Raw genomic sequence first — 27,356 nt, 5'->3', positions numbered from 1 at the left:
AAGCAGAGGGAGGTAAGAGGTGGGAGGTGGGAGATGGCTCCCCCCACCGCCGATGGATCCCAGAGATGATGATGCTATGTGGGGCTGTGTGGCTGTGGTTGTGGGCCTGGGGTTGAGTGGAGACAGGGAAGTGAACCCAGATGGCCCTCGCGGTGGGCATGGCTTCTCCTCTGGTGCTCCTGTGGCCTGGGGACCTGTTGTGCGGGGCTGCCTCGCACAGGTGAGCAGGCCGGACACGGTCGTCACGCGGGAGGTACGGTTTGCGCAGATGCCGAGGGGGTTGGCCCCAGAGCTGGGCAGTGGACAACCTGTGCGGTGATAGGTGGCTGCCCTGTGTCTGTGCCACGCCTCATTCCCATTTAACAAGGAGCAGGGTCTCTGCGTGTCGAGTCTTCTCGGCGGAGCCGAAAGTGCCCAAGAAAGGGGTGGCTGCCGTTCCTTCTCGTCCCCCAGGGAGCTGCAGATGGCGAGGTGCTCCTGAGCCGCGCCTGCTGGGAATGTCGAGGGCAGCATCCCTCGGCTCAACCTGGCTCAGCTATGAAACCATCCAGGAAAGCCCGGCTCCTTGCTGTGGGCCGTCTGTTACCCCCAGGGCTGGAGACCCTTTCTGCCATGGCGTTTGGAACTTGGGGGAGGGAGATTTTGGGCCCCCAGCCCCTCTATTCAGGACGATCAGAGGGCCTGTGTTTTCTTCTCCCCAGGCAGGGGGTCCTTCGTCTCTACATGGTGGGTCATTCTGCCCACCTGCCCCATAGGCCTGTTTATGGGCCTCTCACCTCACTGTTCTTGGGGTCTGGGATTCAGGCAGGATGTGGCTGGACTTCCCTGGGGGACAGAGCCTTGGGTCAGGCCCACAGGGCTGGAGGTGGGGGGACGGGCGGGGTCTGGGGTGTCCCCCAGGTCATCCCCTCTGGGGCGCTGACTGCAGGCCATTGCCTCATTTGTCTTCTGAACAGAAAAGGGCGTCGCCTTCCACAGGGCCAAGCGGCGGGTTCCCCAGCTCTGGTGCAGGCACTGGGGGGCTCTGTGGGAGAAGCGCCAGACAAAAGGGTCCTCCAGGGGCCGGGACTGGGCAGGAGCAAGGCCCCAGCCCGGGGCCCTGCGAGTTGGATAGGTGCTGCCTTAGATGTGCCTGGAGCCCCCTGGTTTCCCAGCACACACCTGCCATGTGGGGTGGGAGCCCCAGGCCCCGAGTCTCCCTCTGCTGTCCCAAGAGCCTAAATGTGCTTCTCAGAAACAGCCCATCTGTGTGTGCTCAGCCCTCACTAGGCACAGGCGGGGCCGCACTCGGCCCTGGAAGCTGCACCATGGCAGAGAGAAGGCAGCCACTCCCGCTTCCTCCCCAGGTCCAGCGCACCTGGCATTTTTGCCATCTGCTTTTAAAAATGTATTTATTTTTTAAAAATGTGGTGCAATACACATAACATAAAATCTACCCCAGGACCATTTTAAGTGCACAGCTCAGTGGCGTGAAGCACATTCCCCCGTCACGGCGCCCAGAACCTTCCCACCTTCCCGGGCGGAAACCCGGCCCCCTTCCCCTCTTCCCAGGGGGAAACCCGGCCCCCTTCCCCTCTTCCCAGGCGGAAACCCGGCCCCCTTCCCCTCTTCCCGGGCGGAAACTGGGTCCCCATGAAACATGACGCCCCGTCCCCAGCCGCTGGCTCCCCTTCTGCTTTCTGTCTCTGAGGGTTTGACTGCAGCTCCACCTGTGCCCACCCCAGAAGGGAGAGGGGAGGAAGTGGAGTTTCTGGGAACCCAGGAGAGCCAGGCTGGGGACGAAGGGCCTCCGGTGAACGGACCTGCGGCTGGGATACAGCCCCAAGGCACGGGGCAGGGGAGCACCCACCTCTCCATCCTGCTGGTGACCCCCACGGGCTGGACACAAGGAGAAGTCGGACAACAGGGACCCGGCTGCAGCTGAGGGAGGCTCTCGGAGGGGACAGCAGGGCCGCCTGCTCCCCAGGACCTCCCGGGACCGCCTCTGCCTCTGTGCACACCCCCAGCAGGACCCGGCGGTGCTCCACAGGCAGCCCCTCCTGAGAAGCCCAGGGACCCGAGTCCTCCACCGGCCATAGCGGCATCTTGGCCTGGCTGCCGGTACCTCTGCAGCTGCTGCCATCCGCTCCTGGACCTGCCAGCTCTGGAAGCCCCCCTGCCGGCTCTGGACACGCCCCTGCCGGCTCTGGACACCCCCCTCATTAGCACAGAGCCAGGGAAGGAGTCATGGGAGGGTGTTGACCAGGCAGCATTTTAGCTGCAGAACTGCTGGGAGCAGGAGGTCCTCAGAGGGGTCAAGGGTGAGGGGCTCCTGCCTGCAGTCTGGGGAAGGGACCCTGCTGCCTTGTGGGTCCTCAGGATTCTGGTTCCACCTTGGCCTCTGGCCCAGCCCTGTTGGGGCCTGGTGGTGGGGGTGGGGGGCTCCGTGGTCCTGGGGCACGGATGTGCTCCTCACGGGACGGAGTGGGGGTGCTGGGGGTGGGGGGCTCCATGGTCCTGGGCACGGATATGCTCCTCACGGGGCGGAGTGGGGGTGCTGGGGGTGGGGGGCTCCGTGGTCCTGGCCACGGATGTGCTCCTCACGGGACGGAGTGGGGGTACTGGGGCTCCAGGGCAGGGCATGTGGTCCTGTTTGGATGCAGGAACCTCAGAACAGCAGAAGCTCTTGGAGGACGCCAGGGCCTGTGGGCACAACTTTGTACCCCTCAGAGACAGCCCCTCAGGATCCAGCAGGGAGGAACCCATAGACCCCAGTGTCTTTCCCCGGACCGTAGACGTGGCTCAACCTGTCCACGTCCTGACAGGTTGCTGGCCATGGCTGGGGAGCTGCCCTCCCACCTGTGCTGTGACTGGGGCACTGGCCACCGGCTTCTGAGTCAGATTCAGCCCCTGTGGCACCTGCAGGAGGTCAGAGGTCAGGAAGGGAGAGGTTGGGGTCTCCGTCCCCCAACGTCATTGGCCTGGCTGTGTCCCTGCATGGGCGACCTCTCCTCCCACACCTGTAGGCTGGGGGATCACGGTTCCTGCTGCTCTGATTCCCCCTCTGTGGGAAGAGCCTCTGCCTCACTCCGTGGTCCTCACTGGTCCCTTAGCCCTGCCAGCGAAACGGCTTGGCGGATTTCTGCATCCTCGCTGGGCCCTGACGGGCACCAAAGCACAGGACCTCCGTGAGAGAGACGGCTGCAGTTCCCACTGGCAGCACCCGGTCTCCGGGTGACATCACTGTCCTGTCGTGGGCTGGGAGCTTCCCCAGGTCCCCTCAGCTCCCCAGGCTGTGCCCTCCCTCCCTGGCTCCAGGGCGAGGTCCTGGGGTTCAAATGCACCCGCCCCTTCCCTCGGGGAACGAGGCCCAACCCTCCATCCATCCCCACCAGGCAGCCGCTGGCAACTCAAGGGCAAGGTCGTTCTGCGGGACCCAGAGTCATTCCGCAGAGGGGTCCGTCAGGGCCTGGGGCTGAGCAGGCCGGGAAGTCGGGCTGGCCCTGGCAGCATCAGACGCCGTCTTGCTGACTCCCCGGCCTGGCCCTGGCAGCATTGGACGCCGTCCTGCCTCCTTGATATGGCGACACCGGTTTTAAACATGTCATCCAACCCGATCAATTTCTTTTTTTTTTTTTTTTTTTTTTTTTTTTGAGACGGAGTCTGGCTCTGTCGCCCAGGCTGGAGTGCAGTGGCTGCGATCTCGGCTCACTGCAAGCCTTGCCTCCCGGGTTTACGCCATTCTCCTGCCTCAGCCTCCCGAGTAGCTGGGACTACAGGCGCTGCCACCTCGCCTGGCTAGTTTTTTGTATTTTTTAGTAGAGACGGGGTTTCACCGTGTTAGCCAGGATGGTCTCTATCTCCTGACCTCGTGATCCGCCCGTCTCGGCCTCCCTAAGTGCTGGGATTACAGGCTTGAGCCACCGCGCCCGGCCCAACCCGATCAATTTCTAAGAAGAAGTTTTCTTTTCTGGTATTTTGGAGCAAAGGTTTTTGTTCTTTGGTCTAAAACATTTTCAAGGTCCTGGGAAAGCTTTGTTTTCTGAGTCTCGAAGATCACAGCTCCGCACCAGGGCCAGGCGCCCTCAACACAAGGGTTCCGTTGCCTTTAAATGCTGTTTGTTTACCCTGATGGCTTCATGAGGCGGGCCTCCTGCTTGGGTCGCTCCCTGAGATCCTGGAATGCAGCAGGGTCCCTGGCCGCCTCCTGGCCTTGCCCCACAGGGCTCCTGGGCTCCACGGCAGTTCCAGCGGCTGCCTGGGGTCCCCCGGGCCAATGATGCTCCCCCTCTGGCTGCACCTCAGCACCTCCCGCCCCCTCTCCGTCCCAGAGTCCAGCAGCTGGTCCCGCAGCATCACTGTGAGTGCAGGGCCGGAGCCCTCCTCCCACGCCTCACACCACCTGCTCCTCTGCAGGCTCCACACTGTGCCCCCGGTCCTGCGGCTCCTGGGCCTTCCCTGACCTGGCAGATGTCCTGGTCTCTGGCCTGAGGGCTGTGATTCCTCCCAGATGCCACTTCCGGGACGAATTCACTTTCTTGTCCGAGGAGAAGCTGCTCCTGGGAAGGAGGACACTGGGGGTCCCCTCGTCTCCTCAGCTGCCTGGCAGGGCCTCCTGCGTGTCCCTCGTCCCTCCTGCATGTCCCTCCTCCCTCCTGCGTGTCCCTCCTCCCTCCTGCGGTCCCCTCGTCTCCTCCTCAGCTGCCTGGCAGGGCCTCCTGCGTGTCCCTCCTCCCTCCTGCGTGTCCCTCCTCCCTCCTGCATGTCCCTCCTCCCTCCTGCATGTCCCTCCTCCCTCCTGCGGTCCCCTCGTCTCCTCCTCAGCCGCCTGGCAGGGCCTCCTGAGTGTCCCTCCTCCCTCCTGCGTGTCCCTCCTCCCTCCTGCGTGTCCCTCCTCCCTCCTGCCTTCACGGCTGCGATGCAGACACCTCCCACGTTTACCAAGTGTGCAGAACAGACCGGTGGTCTTCTTTTAAAATTAATTACATTTTATTGATCACTGGGCAAAAGATAAAACACACACAAGCAAATCTCCTGTCACCTGAAATTCAAAGCTGGCCGGTGCGTGCTCAGCATGGACATCCTTTCAGCCCCCCGCAGTGGCCCCGGCTCCTCACTGCCCACCCCCCACAAGCAGGGGAGGTGGAGGCAGGGGCTTGGGTTGCAGCCTGTGAGGCCACATCAGGCCTTCTCCAGCCCCCTGAGGCCACAGCTGCCCGGCCACGCAGGAAAATGTGTCTGTGACGTTGGTCCTCACCTGGGCAGCTGGAGATGGGACCCTCGCTGGACGTCAGCTCTCCTCAGATGTCTGTCCCCTCCCACAGTTGGCAGAGCCCCCCACACACCTTTCATCTCCCTGGCCACCCCCACTCACATATAAGGCCCATGAAAACACAGGTTTTATGCCTGGGAGGGAGCAATTGTCTCAGGATGGAGAACAGTCACACAGCAGGTGTCCAGTGGACACTCAGTAAATAAGGATAGATGGGTGGGTGGGTGGGTGGATGGATAGATGAATGAGTGATAGGGTGGATGGGTGTGTGAATGGAAGGAATGGGTGGGTTATTGGATGAATGGGTGGGTGGGTGGGTGGATGGATGGGTGGGTGGATATGTGGGTGGGTAGGTGTACAGGTGAACGCCTAGATGGGCTGATGGATGGGTGGATGGTGGATGAGTGGATGGGTGTTTGGATGAGTGGATGGGTGTTTGGATGAGTGGATGGGTGTGTAGACAGGTGGATGGGTGTGTGGATGGATAGATGGGTGGATGGGTGGGTGGATGAATGGGTGAGTGATTAGGTGGGTGGGTAGGTGTACGGGTGAATGGCTAGGTGGATAAATGGGTGGATGGATGGTGGATGAGTGGATGGGTGTGTGGATAGATAGATGGGTGGGTGGGTGGATGAATGAATGGGTGGATGGGTGGGTGGGGGATAGGTGAATTCCTAGGTGGTTTGATGGATGGTCGAATGGTGGATAGTGGATGTGTGTTTGGATGGGGGAGGTGGGTGGGTGGATGAATGGATCAGCTGGTGGATGAATGGGTGGGTGGGTGGACAGATGGATGGATTGGTTGGTGGATGAATGGGTGGGTGGGGGATAGGTGAATGCCTAGATGGTTTGATGGATGGTCGAATGGTGGATAGTGGATGTGTGTTTGGATGGGGGAGGTGGGTGAATGGATCAGTTGGTGGATGAATGGGTGGGTTATTGGATGAATGGGTGGGTGACTGGATGAATGGGTGGGTGGGGGATAGGTGAATGCCTAGATGGGTTGATGGATGGTCGAATGGTGGATGAGTGGATGTGTGTTTGGATGGGTGGGTGGGTGTGTGAGTACGCGGGTGTGTGAGTGGATTGGGACCAGTTTGGCTTGGACAGCCCAGCCTCCTCCTGCAGGGGCGGCCCCTCCTCCGGTGGTGATTTGACGTCTTCTCCACCAGCTCGTTCATTCACTTGTGTGACTGAGTGGCAGATTCTGGATTTTCAAGATAACGCAACAGCCCCCTACTCAGGTTCTCCTGCGAGAGGACCCTCCTGAGAAGGGGTGGGGCCTGTGTCCCCTGTGAAACTGGGGGGATTTGGGATTTTGGTGGGAGCAAAACTAGACTTTCCAGGTGATGCAGCTTCTGCTCGGGGCTCCTAGAAAGCAGCCCTGTTCAGGGATGAAGCCCAAGCAGCCCATGGAGAGACCCGGAGAGAAAAGCAGGCCCCAGCCTCCAGCAGAGAGCGAGCCAGCCCTGTTTACAGCGGCCCCACCCCCAAGGGGTCCCATGTGAAAGGGCAGTGATAGGTTGAGAGCACATGTAGTTACAGCGGGGGGTGGTTACAGCGGGGGGTGGTTACAGTGGGGGGTGGTTACAGCGGGGGGTGGTTACAGCGGGGGGTGGTTACAGTGGGGGGTGGTTGGGGGGTGGTTACAGTGGGGCGTGGTTACAGTGGGGGGTGGTTACAGTGGGGGGTGGTTACAGCGGGGGGTGGTTGGGGGGTGGTTACAGTGGGGCGTGGTTACAGTGGGGGGTGGTTACAGCGGGGGGTGGTTGGGGGGTGGTTACAGCGGGGGGTGGTTACAGTGGGGGGTGGTTGGGGGTGGTTACAGTGGGGGGTGGTTACAGCAGGGGGTGGTTACAGTGGGGGGTGGTTGGGGGGTGGTTACAGTGGGGCGTGGTTACAGTGGGGGGTGGTTACAGTGGGGGGTGGTTACAGTGGGGGTGGTTGGGGGGTGGTTACAGTGGGGGTGGTTGGGGGCTGGTTACAGTGGGGGGTGGTTACAGTGGGGGGTGGTTACAGTGGGGGGTGGTTACAGTGGGGGTGGTTGGGGGGTGGTTACAGTGGGGGGTGGTTACAGCAGGGGGTGGTTACAGCAGGGGGTGGTTACAGTGGGGGGTGGTTGGGGGGTGGTTACAGTGGGGCGTGGTTACAGTGGGGGGTGGTTACAGTGGGGGGTGGTTGGGGGGTGGTTACAGCAGGGGGTGGTTACAGTGGGGGGTGGTTGGGGGGTGGTTACAGTGGGGTGGTTACAGTGGGGGGTGGTTGGGGGGTGGTTACAGTGGGCGTGGTTACAGTGGGGGGTGGTTACAGTGGGGGGTGGTTACCGCAGGGGGTGGTTACAGTGGGGGGTGGTTGGGGGGTGGTTACAGTGGGGGGTGGTTACAGTGGGGGGTGGTTTGGGGGTGGTTACAGTGGGGGGTGGTTACAGTGGGTTTGGTTACAGTGGGGGGTGGTTACAGCAGGGGGTGGTTACAGCAGGGGGTGGTTACAGTGGGGGGTGGTTGGGGGTGGTTACAGTGGGGGGTGGTTACAGTGGGGGCTGGTTACAGTGGGGGGTGGTTACAGTGGGGGGTGGTTACAGTGGGGGGTGGTTGGGGGGTGGTTACAGTGGGGTGGTTACAGTGGGGGGTGGTTGGGGGGTGGTTACAGTGGGGTGGTTACAGTGGGGGGTGGTTGGGGGGTGGTTACAGTGGGGGGTGGTTACAGTGGGGGGTGGTTACAGCAGGGGGTGGTTACAGTGGGGGGTGGTTGGGGGGTGGTTACAGTGGGGTGGTTACAGTGGGGGGTGGTTACAGTGGGTTTGGTTACAGTGGGGGGTGGTTACAGCAGGGGGTGGTTACAGCAGGGGGTGGTTACAGTGGGGGGTGGTTGGGGGGTGGTTACAGTGGGGGGTGGTTACAGTGGGGGGTGGTTACAGTGGGGGCTGGTTACAGTGGGGGGTGGTTACAGTGGGGGGTGGTTACAGTGGGGGGTGGTTGGGGGGTGGTTACAGTGGGGTGGTTACAGTGGGGGGTGGTTGGGGGGTGGTTACAGTGGGGGGTGGTTACAGTGGGTTTGGTTACAGTGGGGGGTGGTTACAGCAGGGGGTGGTTACAGTGGGAGGTGGTTGGGGGCTGGTTACAGTGGGGGGTGGTTACAGTGGGGGGTGGTTACAGTGGGGGGTAGTTACAGCGGGGGGTGGTTACAGCAGGGGGTGGTTACAGTGGGGGGTGGTTACAGTGGGGGGTGGTTACAGTGGGGGGTAGTTACAGTGGGGGGTGGTTACAGCGGGGGGTGGTTACAGTGGGGGGTGGTTGGGGGGTGGTTACAGTGGGGGGTGGTTACAGTGGGGGGTGGTTGGGGGGTGGTTACAGTGGGGGGTGGTTACAGTGGGGGGTGGTTGGGGGGTGGTTACAGTGGGGTGGTTACAGTGGGGGGTGGTTGGGGGGTGGTTACAGTGGGGTGGTTACAGTGGGGGGTGGTTGGGGGGTGGTTACAGTGGGGGGTGGTTACAGTGGGGGGTGGTTACAGCAGGGGGTGGTTACAGTGGGGGGTGGTTGGGGGGTGGTTACAGTGGGGTGGTTACAGTGGGGGGTGGTTACAGTGGGTTTGGTTACAGTGGGGGGTGGTTACAGCAGGGGGTGGTTACAGCAGGGGGTGGTTACAGTGGGGGGTGGTTGGGGGGTGGTTACAGTGGGGGGTGGTTACAGTGGGGGGTGGTTACAGTGGGGGCTGGTTACAGTGGGGGGTGGTTACAGTGGGGGGTGGTTACAGTGGGGGGTGGTTGGGGGGTGGTTACAGTGGGGTGGTTACAGTGGGGGGTGGTTGGGGGGTGGTTACAGTGGGGGGTGGTTACAGTGGGTTTGGTTACAGTGGGGGGTGGTTACAGCAGGGGGTGGTTACAGTGGGAGGTGGTTGGGGGCTGGTTACAGTGGGGGGTGGTTACAGTGGGGGGTGGTTACAGTGGGGGGTAGTTACAGCGGGGGGTGGTTACAGCAGGGGGTGGTTACAGTGGGGGGTGGTTACAGTGGGGGGTGGTTACAGTGGGGGGTAGTTACAGTGGGGGGTGGTTACAGCAGGGGGTGGTTACAGTGGGGGGTGGTTGGGGGGTGGTTACAGTGGGGGGTGGTTACAGTGGGGGGTGGTTGGGGGGTGGTTACAGTGGGGGGTGGTTACAGTGGGGGGTGGTTGGGGGGTGGTTACAGTGGGGGGTGGTTACAGTGGGGGGTGGTTGGGGGGTGGTTACAGTGGGCGTGGTTACAGTGGGGGGTGGTTACAGTGGGGGGTGGTTACAGCAGGAGGTGGTTACAGTGGGGGGTGGTTGGGGGTGGTTGGGGGCTGGTTACAGTGGGGGCTGGTTACTGTGGGGGGTGTTTTCAGTGGGGGGTGGTTGGAGGATGGTTACAGTGGGGGGTAGTTACAGTGGGGGGTAGTTACAGTGGGGGTTGGTTACAGCAGGGGGTGGCTACAGCGGGAGGTGATTACAGTGGGGAATTAATCTTTTAACCTCAGGCCTGGTCATCAGTGGCACCAGCTGGTCTTGCCACTGACTTCATTCCTGTTTTTCAGCTTTTACCTCCTCCTTCTCTTCAGAGACAGGAGACGGTAAGAGAAATGGCCTGTCTCCTCGGTGGGGCTGTCCCAAGCCCATGGGGGTCGCTGCAGGAGAAGGCCTCGCTGCTGGAGGGAGGGGCTGGGTCCCCGGAGAGCCAGGGTCTGTGGAGGGGTGGGACGCGAAGACCCCTGTGAGTCTCCTGCTGCCTCACGTTCCGCGGAGCTGCTCACCCGCTCGTTTCCTGAAGACGTTTGGTCGGTTTCCTGCTGCAACCTCCCGATCTCGGCAGTGCTGCAGGGCCGTCCCCTGTCCTGGGGGAGCCAGACGGAAGGAGAACGTCCCACAGACCCACAGACGAGGCAGGAGAGGGGGCCGGGGCCCTTCGGCTTCTGCACAGGCTGCGGGGTTTGCCGGGTCCTCCCGGCAGGTGGGGCGGGCACCCACTGGCGTCCCTGAGATGCCACGTCTGTGGAACATGCAGGAGTAGGTCCAGCCGACTGGGGTCTCCCTGCACACCCAGCCTCTACTTGGACGTCTCTTGTTTTGCCTCCTGGCATCCTTGGACCCTTCCTTTGGTAACAGGGTCCTGGGTCTTCCTCCAGGAATCTCCCACCCCACAGGCTGCATCTGTGGCCCGGGAGGTGCTGGCTCCACCCCTCGCTCTACAGGGCCAACGACCTGGACTGGCCAGTGAGCAGGTTCTTCCCCCAGCTGGGTCGGTGGGTCAGAGTGAGCAGATGACCCACAGGGCCGGGGGAGGTGGCGGGGGGAACAAGCTCCCCTGGCACTGGCTGGGGCTCTCCCAGAAAGCATGAGACAAGGGCCTACATGTTGGTAGCTTACTGGGAGGCAATCCCAGAAAGCACCAGGGGTGTGTGTGTTTTGTGTGTTTGAGTTCACATGTGTGTATGTGTACATGTGTGCATATGTGCGTGTTTGTGTGTGCAGGCATGTGTGTACCTGCATACATGCACAGGTGCATATGTGCACATACATGCACACGTGTATATGTATGTTCACAATCCATGCATGTCTATGTGTATATATGTGTGATTTCATGTGTGTGCATGAGTATATGTACATGCTCACATGTATCTATGCATACACACATGAAGCACACGTACGTGCATGTGCATTTGCAACTGTGTACGTATGTAGATGTGTACATGTATGTGTTCATGTCTGATGTGTACAGCTCTATCTGTGCATGTGTGTACATGTGTGCATATGAGCATGCTGTGCACGTGTGTGTGACATGTGTTTACATGTGTCCACATGTATTTGCATGTACCTGGGCTTGCATGTGTATACGTAAATGTTTGGAAGTGTATTCGTGTGTGTGCATATGTGTGTGTGTACATTTGCATATGGGTTTGCTGGCGTGTCTGTGTGTGTGCGTGCATGTGTATAAGTGTTTGGAAGTGTATACGTGCATACGTGTGTATGTACACATGCATATGGGTTTGCTGGCATGTCTGTGTGCCTGTGTGTGTCTGCGTATAGAACGCTGGAAGGATGGAGTTCAGGATGCACTGCAGGCCACGCACAGCGAAGCGGCTCCCAGGTTGCAATGTGCTGGTCAGAGCTGGTCAGCAGCACCTCCGGTGCGGGTCCCTGTGGGAGGCCAGTGATGGCCTCTGCAGACCTCAGGTCCTGATCTGTGGAGCCTGTGACTGTGGCCTTAGGAGGAAAAACGAGTCAGCAGATGTGAATACATTAAGAAGTTCGACGTGGAAGAGTGTCCTGGATCATCCAGGTGAGCCCTAAAGTCAATCACAAGAGAGGGGGAGGGAGATTCGACCACTCAGCAGAGAACAAGACCACAGGGGAGGGCGCGGTCTGCCGGAGGGTGAGGTCATGGGGAGGGCGCGGTCACGGCGGAGGGTGACGTCACGGGGGAGGGTGAGGTCACGGGGGAGGGTGTGGTCATGGCGGAGGGATTGGTCATGGGGGAGGGAGAGGTCACGGGGGAGGGTGTGGTCACCGCGGAGGGATTGGTCATGGGGTAGGGCGAGGTCACGGGGGAGGGCGCGGTCACGGCGGAGGGTGAGGTCACAGGGGAGGGAGCGGTCCGGTGAAGGGTGAGGTCACGGGGGAGGGCGCAGTCACGGGGAGGGATTGGTCATGGGGGAGGGAGAGGTCACGAGGGAGGGAGAGGTCACGGGGGAGGGTGTGATCACGGGGGAGGATGCAGTCATGGGGGAGGGTGAGGTCACCGGTGAGGGAGTAGTCACAAGCCTGGTGATGCCAAGGGCAGCCAGCAGGCCCCTGAGGCCGACAGAGGCAAAGAAGGCTCCCGCCCAGGGCCTTCGGGGGGAAGACGTCCAGACCCCAGAACTGTGAGGAACACGTGGCTGTTGTTCTGAGCCGTTGCGGTGCTGGTGACGTGATGTCACAGCAGCAACAGACCCAGTGACAGGAGGGAGCTGGCCAGTATTTTGTTGTTCGGCAATGGTTGTCCCAAGGGTGACTCGGCGTCCACTGTCCCGGGTGACTTGGTGTCCGCTGTCTCTGGGGTGACTCAGCATCCACTGTCCCGGGTGACTTGGCATCCGCTGTCTCTGGGGTGACTTGGTGTCCACTGTCCGGGGTGACTCGGCGTCCACTGTCCATGGTGACTCAGCGCCCATTATCTCTTGGATGACTGACCCTTGGCCTCCCCCAGGTGACTCAGCTTTCTCCTTCATTCTCCCCCAGTGATGCAGAATGGGGAGCCCCAAATTGGGGTTCAGCCTGGGAGGTTTCTTGGTTTTGCTCAGGAATGAATTCAAGAGTCAGCTGGTGGTGGGAGAAGCAGCTTTACAGAGGCGCAGGGTCACAGCCCCCCCACAGGCAGGGCGCCGCGGGCAGCCGCACAGGGCAGTTCTGCAGCCTCATTCATACCCACACTGAATTTTGTGCAGATGAAGGAGCAGGTTAGGCAGACATTTCCAGAAAAGGTGGTAACTCCTGGGTTGTGGGGTTGTTGCCGTGGAAAGGTGCGGTCGCCCAACAGTAAACGGACCCGGCCCTGGTGGCCTGTCTCTTGTGGAGGTGCTTTCGCCTCTCCTTGTTTTGTCAGTCCTCTGTCTGGTCTGGAGGTTCGGTCCCCGCCTCTGGCTCTGAGTCCCACCTCCCATGTTTCCAGGGTGGTTCCCCGGTGAGTTGGTGCCTGTCTGCCCTGAGGATGACCCAGCCCCCGTCCATTTGCGTGACGCTGTCTCGCAGTCTCTGTATCTCTGTCACTCTGAGAACTGAGCCCCTTTCCATTTCCCAGTCGGTGCTTTGAGGGGCCTCATGCTCTACTCTTGAACTGGCCAGAGCCTTGCCTCTTCCCAAACACAGACTGATGGGTGACCCTGGGCTGCAGCCACTTCCAGGAGGGTTTGGCTGTGACCCCTGCCGCCGTCTTGCCCCATGGGGGCAGCTTGTTTGAAACTGGAACTGGGAGAGCAGAGCAGGGCCGGGGAGGTGGGCGTCCTCCCAGGTACACCAGGCCCCGTGTTCAGCACTCCTTGAACCCACCGGTGTTGATTTGTCTGACCTAATCAACAAATTTCCTTTTCTACTTAAGCCAGTCTAGGTTAGCTGCTGCCACGGCAGTGAAGACGGTCCGGTGGGATATGCCGCCTGAACTTCAGCACCGCACGTGGTTCCTGGAGCACAGGTCAGTGGAAGGTTTGTCATACAGGTCCCCGGCACCTTCCTACAGGTAAGAGCGTCTTCAGTGAGGGTCGCAGACCAGCCTGGAGTCAGCAGGTCCCCGGGATACCTGCTGCTGGGCGCCGTCTGCCGGCTCCAGGGTTGTCTGACGCTGAGGCACCTTCTTGGCCCTGTGGCCCCCATGCTCTGGGGCCCACGCGGAGGATCTGAGCTCACAGAAACTTGAGGACTTCACCTTGCTACAAAGGCATCACAGCCCTGACGTCACGCAGCTTTGACAATCTGCCAGGTGTCTAATCACAGGGACAGAGCACACCTCACAGGGGTTTAAGCACAAAACAAAACAAAACAAAACAAAAACAAAAACAAAGAAAAAACAAAGAAACAGGCGACTCGCTGAGAGGAGCTGAGATGAGAGGGACGGTAACAGGCCCCGGGCGCAGCGCGGTCCGGGCGTTCCCACGATGTCTGGAGTCTGCTGTTCTCCCTCTCCTGGCTTTCTTCTTTCTTCTGGGCGGGCTTTGTGCTCTAGCAAGCTCTGGGGCGGTGGTGCAGTCGGCCCAGCAAGCGTTTGAGGTAGGGTTGGGGGGGCCCCCGTGCAGATGGAGGCAGATGCGGGGCAGCCCCCGTGGGCTGTGCCAGAACCTGGGGAAAGCGGGGTGGCCAGATGGTTCCTGGGGAGAGCGGGGTGGCTGGAGGGTCCCCACAGAGAGTGGGGTGGCTGGAGGGTCCCTGCAGAGAGCAGGGTGGCGGATCGAGGGTCCCTGGGGAGAGCAGGGTGGCGGATCGAGGGTGCCCAGAGCCTGAGACTTGGAGGAGTGGACTCGTCTTGGTGGCCCTGGGCCCCCGGGCTCTGCTCTCGGGGGAAGGAGAGCAAACGCCTCTTGTGGAGGTGACTGTTCTTCGGGTCTCTGTCACCTGCAACCACCCCCAGTGTTGGAGAGGGTGACGCCGGGCCCAGTGTTGGAGAGGGTGACGCCGGGCCCAGTGTTGGAGAGGGTGACGCCGGGCCCAGTGTTGGAGAGGGTGACGCCGGGCCCAGTGTTGGAGAGGGTGACGCCGGGCCCAGTGTTGGAGAGGGTGACGCCGGGCCCAGTGTTGGAGAGGGTGACGCCGGGCCCAGTGTTGGAGAGGGTGACGCCGGGCCCAGTGTTGGAGAGGGTGACGCCGGGCCCAGTGTTGGAGAGGGTGACGCCGGGCCCAGTGTTGGAGAGGGTGACGCCGGGCCCAGTGTTGGAGAGGGTGACGCCGGGCCCAGTGTTGGAGAGGGTGACGCCGGGCCCAGTGTTGGAGAGGGTGACGCCGGGCCCAGTGTTGGAGAGGGTGACGCCGGGCCCAGTGCGGGGAGATGGTCCCACGAGGCATCCGGAGCGGCGTTTTGTCTGGGCGTCCGGAGCGGCGTTTTGTCTGGCCTGTTGGGTGTCTGTGTTCCAGTGGCGGTGGTTGGGGTCTGGTGAATGAATTGTACTTATTTGCTGTCACCTCGGCTGCGTTTCGTCCGCCGGGTGGTGCACGTGCTTGGATGGCGGAGCTTGGGGGTCTTTTGCTGTCAGCTGCAGCCACCTGCTCTCTCTGGACCCTCATCCTGGGCAGCGCCTGGCGTTGTTTCCCCAAATTTCCCTCCGTAACATTGAAATCGGTACCTCTTTCCTTTTTCTTCCCTCAAAAAGGGAGCTTCTTAGGATGATGCGTTTCACTCTGAAATAGCAAAAGGCAAGAATAGGCAAATAACGAAATAATGATCCCAGAGTTCTGAGCAAGCATTAAGGAGGGTTTCTCAAAAGCAAATCCCGGTGTGGCCGCATCCCCGACCACGTGCGGCCGTGCTCGAGCGCGCCCGTCACACATAGCTTTGGAAGGCACCTGTCATGCATCTCCCATCTTCACGCATCTCCCATCTGCCTTTCTTCTCCTCAGAACGGGGGCAGGCGTGAATTTGCAGCCGGAGAAACGGGGAGCACCGTGTTCCCATACGAGGCCCTTCATGAGCAGAGAGGAGCAACAGCTGCGTTAGGGCCTGGACAGGGGAGGGTCAGGAGCGGGCTCAGCTGAACAAGGGTCCTTGGGACCCCATAACCAAATTTCTCTCCACACAGCCATCCTCCTCTTTTTCAGTCTGTGGTTACATAGAATTACTTTCACCTAAGCCAGGTAACGTGGCTCGTCCCGAAAGTGGAGGCTGCAGCCCTGGGCACAGGGAGGCGAGCCAGAGGCTGCAGGGCCGCCCTTGCTGGGTGGACAGGGCCTTGCCCTCACCTGTGCCCTCGGCCGGCTGTGGATCTCCAGCCCAGCCCTCCTCTCCCTGGCGCCTCCTCCTGCTTTTGTGACAGCTCGCGGGGACCTTGAGTAGGGACACGCCTGTGAGCCGGGGCTACGGCACCTCCTGAGTCCCCAGCTCCAGCTCAGCTCACGTGGCCCCTGGTGCTCCGTGCAGCTTACAGGGTGGTTAACCTGGGCCGGGTGCCGTAAGGAGGCCCCGAGGCCACAGTCGCCACAGCGGCCACCAGGGGCCATTTGTGCCTCCCCGGAGCCCTTTAGTGACGGGGAGCGTGGGGTCTTTGGTTTCAGAAGATGAACGCAGGCCGTGTTACAGGCCCCATCCGCGCACCCGAGACAGGCGGCCTGTGATTGTCACTGACGCGGTACAAGTTCCAAGCGTAATTTCGGAAGAGTGCATGGGTGAGAGCTGAGCGGCAAGGCCACCCCAGTCCCGGCCCCGTCACCTGCCAGAGCGACACTTTCCGTCAGCCACCGCGTCTCCCACCGGCCCGCGGCTGTGTCCTCCTGCCTGCCGCAGGCCTGAGACCCCCACTCCCCTGCCTGCCGCAGGCCTGAGACCCCCACTCCCCTGCCTGCCGCAGGCCTGAGACCCCCACTCCCGGCGAGACAGGGTTGGGGAAAGGCCAAAACTTGGTGCAGGCAGAGGAGCGCCAAGGCCTTTTGTGCTAGGTGGCCCTGCGTGCGGAGGGTGGGGCTGGGGTCAGCCTGGCTGGACTGAGCCCAGGTGGGGCCGGGGCGCGGCCAGGAGCTTCCTGCAAGATTGGAGCTGGGTCTGGAAGCGCGGGGAGGAGCCTGGGAAGTGGGGAGGAGCCCGGCAAACCGTTTCTGCAGGTGCTGGTGCTCTTCCTGCCCTGGGAGGCCCCTCAAAGGTGCTGGGAGGCTGCTCGAAGGTTGTTGCTGGTGTCTGCAGCAGTTCTGAGGAGCAAGAACCCTCCCTGGGTCCCAGGACCCTCTCTCCTCTGCCTCAGCGTCCAGGTGCCCGGAGCCAGCTGCCTCGCTGGCCATCCCCTTCCCTCGTCCTTGCCTTGAGGCCCAGGGACCCGTGAGTACCAGATGCTGTTATCAGGGGCCTGAGCTGCAGTCTATTAAGATTTAAAGAGATTTAATGTAACGAGACAAGCACGAGAGGGAATTTAATTTAGAGATAAAAAAGTAATCAAATCTCAACTTGTGGACAGAGGACAGTGCCTGGATGCCGATTGTTTTCATACAGCAACCCGCAGCCACGTTACGAGGCAATTAACACAGCTGCTGGGCTTCAGAACCGCAGGGCAGAGCCCCTCTGAGCCCTGAGCTGCGGCCACCTGGTCACACACAGCTCATAAACCGTTTTCCCGCAGAAGTTCTGAGGGTGTGGGCTCAGCTAGGGGGGAGGGAGTGTCTCCTCACGGTCCTTTCCATGAAGCCAGATCTGCTGAAGCCTCACGGGGAGCCGCTATGGGCACGAACGCCTCCCACCCGCCCGCAGTTCTAGAAAATGACTCTGCGGCTTTTTCCAATGCTCTGTTGTCTGCACCGACGCTTCCTTCCTGCCTTTGGCGTCTTCTTGGGAGCAGCTGTGGCCTGTCCCCCGGCACCCTTCCCAGTGGGGGATGGACTTGCGGGGGATGGTTAGGGGATGGTCTGTAGGGTTGGGTCTGCGGGGGTTTGTGCCACCCCTGCCCTGCATCTCAGCCTGTGTGTCCTCATCTTGTTCTTGCTTTGTTGGCCACACTGCATCTCACCTCACACAAAGGCCTCCAGCATTGTTTCTTTGCCTGGGAACCTGCAGGGGCCTCCTCTGCACTGGAAGTTGTACAGGATTTGTGGGTCCATCCCTCAGCCTCCAGCCCTGACACCGCCCCTGCCCCAGGGCCTTTGCACCTACTCCTCCTTCTGCCCGGAACCCTCACCCACAGCTGCCTCTTTCTCTCAAATATGTTTCCTGCGACTGCCGTCCAGCACAGCACACATGGGGCCACCAGAATCGACAGAACCTCGCCTTCCCTCTGTTCCGGAGGCCGGAGGGCTGAGGCCGAGGCGTGCTGGCTGGGCTCTTGGAGGCGCGGAGCCAGAGTCCCCCCAACTCCAGGCCTCTCTGCCTCTGCCGCTGCCTGTGGTTCTGGGCCTGTGGCGCATTCTCCAGCCTTGGCCACTGCCTTCCGTGGCCTCCCTCTCTGAGCTCACATCTCCCTCCCCCATCTCTGAGCTCACGTCTCCCTCCCCTCTCTCTGAGCTCACGTCTCCCTCCCCTCTCTCTGAGCTCACGTCTCCCTCCCCACTCTCTGAGCTCACGTCTCCCCTCTCTCTGAGCTCACGTCTCCCTCCCCTCTCTGAGCACACGTCTCCCTCCCCTCTCTCTGAGGTCACGTCTCCCTCCCCTCTCTCTGAGCTCACGTCTCCCTCCCCCGTCTGAGCTCACGTCTCCCTCCCCTCTCTCTGAGCTCACGTCTCCCTCCCCCATCTCTGAGCTCACGTCTCCCTCCCCTCTCTCTGAGCTCACGTCTCCCTCTCTCAGCTCACCTCTCCCTCTCTCTGAGCTCACGTCTCCCTCCCCTCTCTGAGCTCACGTCTCCCTCCCCTCTCTGAGCTCACGTCTCCCTCCCCTCTCTCTGAGCTCACGTCTCCCTCCCCACTCTCTGAGCTCACGTCTCCCTCCCCTCTCTCTGAGCTCACGTCTCCCTCCCCTCTCTCTGAGCTCACGTCTCCCTCCCCACTCTCTGAGCTCACGTCTCCCTCCCCTCTCTCTGAGCTCACGTCTCCCTCCCCTCTCTCTGAGCTCACGTCTCCCCTCTCTCTGAGCTCACGTCTCCCTCCCCCCTCTCTGAGCTCACGTCTCCCTCTCTCTGAGCTCACGTCTCCCTCCCCTCTCTCTGAGCTCACGTCTCCCTCCCCTCTCTCTGAGCTCACGTCTCCCTCCCCACTCTCTGAGCTCACGTCTCCCCTCTCTCTGAGCTCACGTCTCCCTCCCCTCTCTCTGAGCTCACGTCTCCCTCCCCTCTCTCTGAGCTCACGTCTCCCTCCCCTCTCTCTGAGCTCACGTCTCCCTCCCCTCTCTCTGAGCTCACGTCTCCCTCCCCACTCTCTGAGCTCACGTCTCCCTCCCCACTCTCTGAGCTCACGTCTCCCTCCCCCCTCTGAGCTCACGTCTCCCTCCCCTCTCTCTGAGCTCACGTCTCCCTCCCCTCTCTCTGAGCTCACGTCTCCCTCCCCACTCTCTGAGCTCACGTCTCCCCTCTCTCTGAGCTCACGTCTCCCTCCCCAATCTCTGAGCTCACGTCTCCCCTCTCTCTGAGCTCACGTCTCCCTCCCCCCTCTCTGAGCTCACGTCTCCCTCTCTCTGAGCTCACGTCTCCCTCCCCTCTCTCTGAGCTCACGTCTCCCTCCCCACTCTCTGAGCTCACGTCTCCCTCTCTCTGAGCTCACGTCTCCCTCCCCACTCTCTGAGCTCACGTCTCCCTCCCCTCTCTCTGAGCTCACGTCTCCCTCCTCACTCTCTGAGCTCACGTCTCCCCTCTCTCTGAGCTCACGTCTCCCTCCCCCCTCTCTGAGCTCACGTCTCCCTCTCTCTGAGCTCACGTCTCCCTCCCCTCTCTCTGAGCTCACGTCTCCCTCCCCTCTCTCTGAGCTCACGTCTCCCTCCCCTCTCTCTGAGCTCACGTCTCCCTCCCCCCTCTGAGCTCACGTCTCCCTCCCCTCTCTCTGAGCTCACGTCTCCCTCCCCACTCTCTGAGCTCACGTCTCCCCTCTCTCTGAGCTCACGTCTCCCTCCCCTCTCTGAGCTCACGTCTCCCTCCCCTCTCTCTGAGCTCACGTCTCCCCTCTCTCTGAGCTCACGTCTCCCTCCCCTCTCTGAGCTCACGTCTCCCTCCCCACTCTCTGAGCTCACGTCTCCCCTCTCTCTGAGCTCACGTCTCCCTCCCCCCTCTCTGAGCTCACGTCTCCCTCTCTCTGAGCTCACGTCTCCCTCCCCTCTCTCTGAGCTCACGTCTCCCTCCCCTCTCTCTGAGCTCACGTCTCCCTCCCCTCTCTCTGAGCTCACGTCTCCCTCCCCACTCTCTGAGCTCACGTCTCCCCTCTCTCTGAGCTCACGTCTCCCTCCCCCCTCTCTGAGCTCACGTCTCCCTCTCTCTGAGCTCACGTCTCCCTCCCCTCTCTCTGAGCTCACGTCTCCCTCCCCTCTCTCTGAGCTCACGTCTCCCCTCTCTCTGAGCTCACGTCTCCCTCCCCTCTCTGAGCTCACGTCTCCCTCCCCTCTCTCTGAGCTCACGTCTCCCTCCCCTCTCTCTGAGCTCACGTCTCCCTCCCCACTCTCCGAGCTCACGTCTCCCTCCCCACTCTCTGAGCTCACGTCTCCCTCCCCCCTCTGAGCTCACGTCTCCCTCCCCTCTCTCTGAGCTCACGTCTCCCTCCCCTCTCTCTGAGCTCACGTCTCCCTCCCCACTCTCTGAGCTCACGTCTCCCCTCTCTCTGAGCTCACGTCTCCCTCCCCAATCTCTGAGCTCACGTCTCCCCTCTCTCTGAGCTCACGTCTCCCTCCCCCCTCTCTGAGCTCACGTCTCCCTCTCTCTGAGCTCACGTCTCCCTCCCCTCTCTCTGAGCTCACGTCTCCCTCCCCACTCTCTGAGCTCACGTCTCCCTCTCTCTGAGCTCACGTCTCCCTCCCCTCTCTCTGAGCTCACGTCTCCCTCCCCTCTCTCTGAGCTCACGTCTCCCTCCCCACTCTCTGAGCTCACGTCTCCCCTCTCTCTGAGCTCACGTCTCCCTCCCCCCTCTCTGAGCTCACGTCTCCCTCTCTCTGAGCTCACGTCTCCCTCCCCTCTCTCTGAGCTCACGTCTCCCTCCCCTCTCTCTGAGCTCACGTCTCCCCTCTCTCTGAGCTCACGTCTCCCTCCCCTCTCTGAGCTCACGTCTCCCTCCCCTCTCTCTGAGCTCACGTCTCCCTCCCCTCTCTCTGAGCTCACGTCTCCCTCCCCACTCTCTGAGCTCACGTCTCCCTCCCCACTCTCTGAGCTCACGTCTCCCTCCCCCCTCTGAGCTCACCTCTCCCTCCCCTCTCTCTGAGCTCACGTCTCCCTCCCCTCTCTCTGAGCTCACGTCTCCCTCCCCACTCTCTGAGCTCACGTCTCCCCTCTCTCTGAGCTCACGTCTCCCTCCCCAATCTCTGAGCTCACGTCTCCCCTCTCTCTGAGCTCACGTCTCCCTCCCCCCTCTCTGAGCTCACGTCTCCCTCTCTCTGAGCTCACGTCTCCCTCCCCTCTCTCTGAGCTCACGTCTCCCTCCCCACTCTCTGAGCTCACGTCTCCCTCTCTCTGAGCTCACGTCTCCCTCCCCTCTCTCTGAGCTCACGTCTCCCTCCCCTCTCTCTGAGCTCACGTCTCCCTCCCCACTCTCTGAGCTCACGTCTCCCCTCTCTCTGAGCTCACGTCTCCCTCCCCCCTCTCTGAGCTCACGTCTCCCTCTCTCTGAGCTCACGTCTCCCTCCCCTCTCTCTGAGCTCACGTCTCCCTCCCCTCTCTCTGAGCTCACGTCTCCCTCCCCTCTCTCTGAGCTCACGTCTCCCCTCTCTCTGAGCTCACGTCTCCCTCCCCTCTCTGAGCTCACGTCTCCCTCCCCTCTCTCTGAGCTCACGTCTCCCCTCTCTCTGAGCTCACGTCTCCCTCCCCTCTCTGAGCTCACGTCTCCCTCCCCACTCTCTGAGCTCACGTCTCCCCTCTCTCTGAGCTCACGTCTCCCTCCCCCTCTCTGAGCTCACGTCTCCCTCTCTCTGAGCTCACGTCTCCCTCCCCTCTCTCTGAGCTCACGTCTCCCTCCCCTCTCTCTGAGCTCACGTCTCCCTCCCCTCTCTCTGAGCTCACGTCTCCCTCCCCACTCTCTGAGCTCACGTCTCCCCTCTCTCTGAGCTCACGTCTCCCTCTCTCTGAGCTCACGTCTCCCTCCCCTCTCTCTGAGCTCACGTCTCCCTCCCCTCTCTCTGAGCTCACGTCTCCCTCCCCTCTCTCTGAGCTCACGTCTCCCCTCTCTCTGAGCTCACGTCTCCCTCCCCTCTCTGAGCTCACGTCTCCCTCCCCTCTCTCTGAGCTCACGTCTCCCTCCCCTCTCTCTGAGCTCACGTCTCCCTCCCCACTCTCTGAGCTCACGTCTCCCTCCCCACTCTCTGAGCTCACGTCTCCCTCCCCTCTCTGAGCTCACGTCTCCCTCCCCTCTCTCTGAGCTCACGTCTCCCTCCCCTCTCTCTGAGCTCACGTCTCCCTCCCCTCTCTCTGAGCTCACGTCTCCCTCCCCACTCTCTGAGCTCACGTCTCCCCTCTCTCTGAGCTCACGTCTCCCTCCCCCCTCTCTGAGCTCACGTCTCCCTCTCTCTGAGCTCACGTCTCCCTCCCCTCTCTCTGAGCTCACGTCTCCCTCCCCTCTCTCTGAGCTCACGTCTCCCTCCCCTCTCTCTGAGCTCACGTCTCCCCTCTCTCTGAGCTCACGTCTCCCTCCCCTCTCTGAGCTCACGTCTCCCTCCCCTCTCTCTGAGCTCACGTCTCCCCTCTCTCTGAGCTCACGTCTCCCTCCCCTCTCTGAGCTCACGTCTCCCTCCCCACTCTCTGAGCTCACGTCTCCCCTCTCTCTGAGCTCACGTCTCCCTCCCCCCTCTCTGAGCTCACGTCTCCCTCTCTCTGAGCTCACGTCTCCCTCCCCTCTCTCTGAGCTCACGTCTCCCTCCCCTCTCTCTGAGCTCACGTCTCCCTCCCCTCTCTCTGAGCTCACGTCTCCCTCCCCACTCTCTGAGCTCACGTCTCCCCTCTCTCTGAGCTCACGTCTCCCTCTCTCTGAGCTCACGTCTCCCTCCCCTCTCTCTGAGCTCACGTCTCCCTCCCCTCTCTCTGAGCTCACGTCTCCCTCCCCTCTCTCTGAGCTCACGTCTCCCCTCTCTCTGAGCTCACGTCTCCCTCCCCTCTCTGAGCTCACGTCTCCCTCCCCTCTCTCTGAGCTCACGTCTCCCTCCCCTCTCTCTGAGCTCACGTCTCCCTCCCCACTCTCTGAGCTCACGTCTCCCTCCCCACTCTCTGAGCTCACGTCTCCCTCCCCTCTCTGAGCTCACGTCTCCCTCCCCTCTCTCTGAGCTCACGTCTCCCTCCCCTCTCTCTGAGCTCACGTCTCCCTCCCCTCTCTCTGAGCTCACGTCTCCCTCCCCTCTCTCTGAGCTCACGTCTCCCTCCCCACTCTCTGAGCTCACGTCTCCCTCCCCACTCTCTGAGCTCACGTCTCCCTCCCCTCTCTCTGAGCTCACGTCTCCCTCCCCTCTCTCTGAGCTCACGTCTCCCTCCCCACTCTCTGAGCTCACGTCTCCCCTCTCTCTGAGCTCACGTCTCCCTCCCCTCTCTGAGCTCACGTCTCCCTCCCCTCTCTCTGAGCTCACGTCTCCCTCCCCTCTCTCTGAGCTCACGTCTCCCTCCCCTCTCTCTGAGCTCACGTCTCCCTCCCCTCTCTCTGAGCTCACGTCTCCCTCCCCACTCTCTGAGCTCACATCTCCCCTCTCTCTGAGCTCACGTCTCCCTCCCCCCTCTGAGCTCACGTCTCCCTCCCCTCTCTCTGAGCTCACGTCTCCCTCCCCTCTCTCTGAGCTCACGTCTCCCTCCCCACTCTCTGAGCTCACGTCTCCCCTCTCTCTGAGCTCACGTCTCCCTCTCTCTGAGCTCACGTCTCCCTCCCCTCTCTCTGAGCTCACGTCTCCCTCCCCTCTCTCTGAGCTCACGTCTCCCTCCCCTCTCTCTGAGCTCACGTCTCCCTCCCCCCTCTGAGCTCACGTCTCCCTCCCCTCTCTCTGAGCTCACGTCTCCCTCCCCACTCTCTGAGCTCACGTCTCCCCTCTCTCTGAGCTCACGTCTCCCTCCCCCCTCTCTGAGCTCACGTCTCCCTCTCTCTGAGCTCACGTCTCCCTCCCCTCTCTCTGAGCTCACGTCTCCCTCCCCACTCTCTGAGCTCACGTCTCCCCTCTCTCTGAGCTCACGTCTCCCTCCCCCCTCTGAGCTCACGTCTCCCTCCCCTCTCTCTGAGCTCACGTCTCCCTCCCCTCTCTCTGAGCTCACGTCTCCCTCCCCACTCTCTGAGCTCACGTCTCCCCTCTCTCTGAGCTCACGTCTCCCTCTCTCTGAGCTCACGTCTCCCTCCCCTCTCTCTGAGCTCACGTCTCCCTCCCCTCTCTCTGAGTTCACGTCTCCCTCCCCACTCTCTGAGCTCACGTCTCCCTCCCCGATGTCTGAGCTCACGTCTCCCTCCCCTCTCTCTGAGCTCACGTCTCCCTCCCCGATGTCTGAGCTCACGTCTCCTTCCCCTCTCTCTGAGCTCACGTCTCCCTCCCCTCTCTCTGAGCTCACGTCTCCCTCCCCTCTCTCTGAGCTCACGTCTCCCTCCCCCATGTCTGAGCTCACATCTCCCTCCCCTCTCTCTGAGCTCACGTCTCCCTCCCCTCTCTCTGAGCTCACGTCTCCCTCCCCTCTCTCTGAGCTCACGTCTCCCTCCCCCATGTCTGAGCTCACATCTCCCTCCCCTCTCTCTGAGCTCACGTCTCCCTCCCCTCTCTCTGAGCTCACGTCTCCCTCCCCTCTCTCTGAGCTCACGTCTCCCTCCCCCGTCTCTGAGCTCACGTCTCCCTCTCCTCTCTCTGAGCTCACATCTCCTCTCTCTCTCTTATGTATAGGATGCTTGTCATTGGATGTAGGATCCTTCTAAATCCGGGACAGTCTCATCTCTGGATCCTTAACCCAGTACATCTGCAATGACATCGATTTCCAAATACGGTCCCATCACAGGCCCTGGGGTGTGGGCATGGTCAGTGGTTCTGGGGGCCTCCCTTCAGCCCACTCTCCCCACTCATCATTCAGGGAGAAGCTCAGTGGCCCCGGCCACCCCTGCCGCCCACTCAAGCAATGCCCACTTCTTCGCTACTCATTTTTCTTTATGGAGCTCATTTATTTCTGAGATTAACACGCCTCACCTACTGCCAGGTTACCTGGAGGGCAGGGACATGGTGTATTTACTCTGAGCTGTGTCCTTGGTCCACGGTGCCGTCTCGGGAAGGCCTGCTGAGTGGGCGAGCGAGTCTCCCTGGGCTGAGGGTTTGCACATGGGCGGTGGGTGGGCCAGAGCCCTCTCCCCATCTCAGGAGGGCACACTGGTTCCAGACCCCACCTGTGACGGCCTCTCTACAGGGATTTCCACCCCGGATCACGGTCACCCCCTTCCCTAGGACCCGGCCTGTGCTTTTCTCCTGCTCTGAGAAGGCCTGGTGAGCCCCTTGCCCCATGAGGGGTGGCAGGTGCGAGTGTCTTGTGGTGGAATTTCAGGATCTCCCTCCATAGGCCCTAAGTCCTGGAGACTAAGCACATCCTTCGAGATCGTTCCGAGAAGATGGCGTAGGCTAGGGTGGGGGTGGCTGAGAAGGGAGGGCCGTGGGGAGCCTTTTCCTCTTCCCTGCCCTCAGAAACACAATCTCCCATCCGGAGTGAGCAGCTCCTGGTGGCTGGGCAGTGCCTGGCTCTGGCATTCTAGTCCAGGACGGGGGCCCCTGTGCGGCAGGCCAGGCTCCCTGACCCCGGACCCCGGTCTTCCCCACGCCCTCCCCTGCAGTGCAGGGCTCCACACAGCCAATTCTCTCTCCTCGCAGTGAGGCACTGAGGCAGGAGGGTGGGTGACAACCTAGACCCGAAGTGAGCCAGTTGCCCAAGGAGAGAAAAGCTGCTCAGGTTTTGGGGTGACTGGGGCGGGGGTAGAGGGCACGAGGCTGGCTCAGGGCCCTGGGGAGCAGGGACTCCTACTGTGGATTAATTTGCTGCACACCTGCAAATTAGCTGGGTGTGGCTTCTGTCTGCCTGTGTACTGGGTGCTGCCTCGTGTGAGCTGAGGACGAGGAAGGGAGGGCAGAGGTGGAGGACGGACACACTCGTCGACAGGGCGGCTGCAGCTCTGAGGCCAGGGCTCCAGGAATTCAGGCTTGCTCTGGGGTCTTTGATCTCTGTGTTCTGGGCGCTGCAGGAGCCTCGCTCACATCCTGACACCCCCTTAGCTCCAGTCCCTGCTCTAGCCCCAGTTCAGGGATTGCACTGTGGTGGCTGAAATCTTGTTTGTCCACCAGGAGGACCCCCCTGGACCGGGGCCAACGGCTGACCCCTCCTCAGCCTTTGTTCTCCTTGTGGTACATTTGTGACCTCAGTGGCCGGCTCAATGCCACCTGGGCTGTCCAGGCACGTGGATGTTCCCGGAGCCCTGGGAATCACTTTGCCTGCACCTGAAGGGCAGCCAGGACAGAGGGGCCTCTCCCGAGGGCGGTGAGGCCACTTTGCTGTGTCAGATTCATGGACTGTAATGAAATTCATCAGATGAGAAACAGACAAAGGAAAATACAGTATGAAAGGTGGAGCCGTGTTCCTCTCCTTTAAAAAGATTTAAAAAACTGTGAACAGGGCGGAAATATTCCTTTGGTCATGACCCAGCATTAAAAACGTGTAAAATCCTGCATGGTTGCTTCCAGCCCCTCTGTGCTTTTCCTCCATTCAAGGTACTCGATTGTTTCTGTAAAAATAACACATGCTCATTACAAAGAATTTAATCAATGCAGAAATGTGCCAGGAAAAAAATGCCTTCGCCCAGGAAAAGCTGGCACTGGTATCCAGTGATCGTGACTCCAGGTGAATAACGGAGAAGCAGAAACACTGAACACGCTGCAGGTGCTATTTTCAGTCAGAGTTAAATTTCATTCACTTGAGCTTAAGATGAGAAAAGGAAACTCACGGAGTTTTTTTGACTGGCAAATGAGTAGTTCTCTGTCAACTTATTTTTGAGAGTGCTCTCTGAGGCTGTTGTAAAAAGTTTACAAAGCACTGCAAGGTTCGAGTCATCTTTTAAGGATATATGACACTTTTAGACATGGCCGTAAAACATGAAGAATTTGTGTGTTGATTCTTCTGCCTCTTTTCCTCCTACCTTCCGACTTGTTGGTTTTATCCTTGCTTTTAGATTGTCCTGCTTTGCAACGCTGGTTTGCACTCTGTGACGGTAATTCCTGCGCCACTGGGTATGGGCCGTCTTTCCACGACCCCGTACTCTCGTGAACACAGTGGCTGCCGCTTCTCTATTCCTGAAGTTGGATTCCACTCTGGATTGCTTTGCCGGCTGGAATCTGTGTTTTCAGGAAGAGCTCTTGTGTGCTGACGATCCTTCATGCTGGAGGGTGAGCACCTCTGCCTGCGTACTGGGTGCTGCCTTAGCTGGGTGTGGCTTCTGTGGCCCTGCAGCCATTCCCTTCACACCCAGCCGTGGTTTTCCTGTGTCTTTTGGCTCCGAAGACGGATGGGAACGACTGAGGCCAGTATGGCTGATTGTTTTCTTGTAAATGGTTTACTTTTTGTTGCCTAAAGAGTCTTCTTTACCCTCAGTGCTCAGGGTCGGATGTTTTCTTTCAACATTTTCTGGAAAATAATACCCTCTTCAGATCTGCCAGTCCAATGTGTTTATTATTATTGTTGTTGTTTTAGAGAAATTTGTCTTTGGATACACCATGTCTTCCACTTGCTGGGCTCTTGACTTCAGGGAAACCCTTTTTCCTTATGTTGATTTTTTGCACGTCTTTCATGTTGATTAGCTTCTCTCTCAACGTCTCTTTCATCTACATTTACTCTGCTG

At 60.5% G+C, this 27,356-nt stretch overlaps 1 long non-coding RNA gene across 3 annotated transcripts; it reads left to right on the top strand.

Moving 5' to 3' along the window:
• Nucleotides 1-10,189: 10,189 nt before the first annotated feature.
• LOC123567613 (uncharacterized) lies at nt 10,190-27,173 on the top strand. Of its 3 annotated transcripts, XR_012419810.1 has the most exons (4): nt 10,190-11,541; nt 13,339-13,431; nt 15,996-16,106; nt 16,539-16,874. It is a non-coding gene; the product is annotated as an uncharacterized lncRNA (long non-coding RNA). The 3 variants fall into 3 exon arrangements; XR_006690687.3 differs by lacking the exons at nt 15,996-16,106; nt 16,539-16,874 and adding an exon at nt 26,691-27,173; XR_012419809.1 differs by lacking the exons at nt 10,190-11,541; nt 13,339-13,431 and having other exon boundaries at nt 15,211-16,106.
• Nucleotides 27,174-27,356: the final 183 nt, after the last annotated feature.

The sequence above is a fragment of the Macaca fascicularis genome, chromosome 11 (assembly GCF_037993035.2).
Source record: "Macaca fascicularis isolate 582-1 chromosome 11, T2T-MFA8v1.1".
Taxonomy (NCBI): domain Eukaryota; kingdom Metazoa; phylum Chordata; class Mammalia; order Primates; family Cercopithecidae; genus Macaca; species Macaca fascicularis.
The sequence above is the reverse complement of the archived record's forward strand: the minus strand, read 5'-3'. Positions and strand labels throughout refer to the sequence as shown.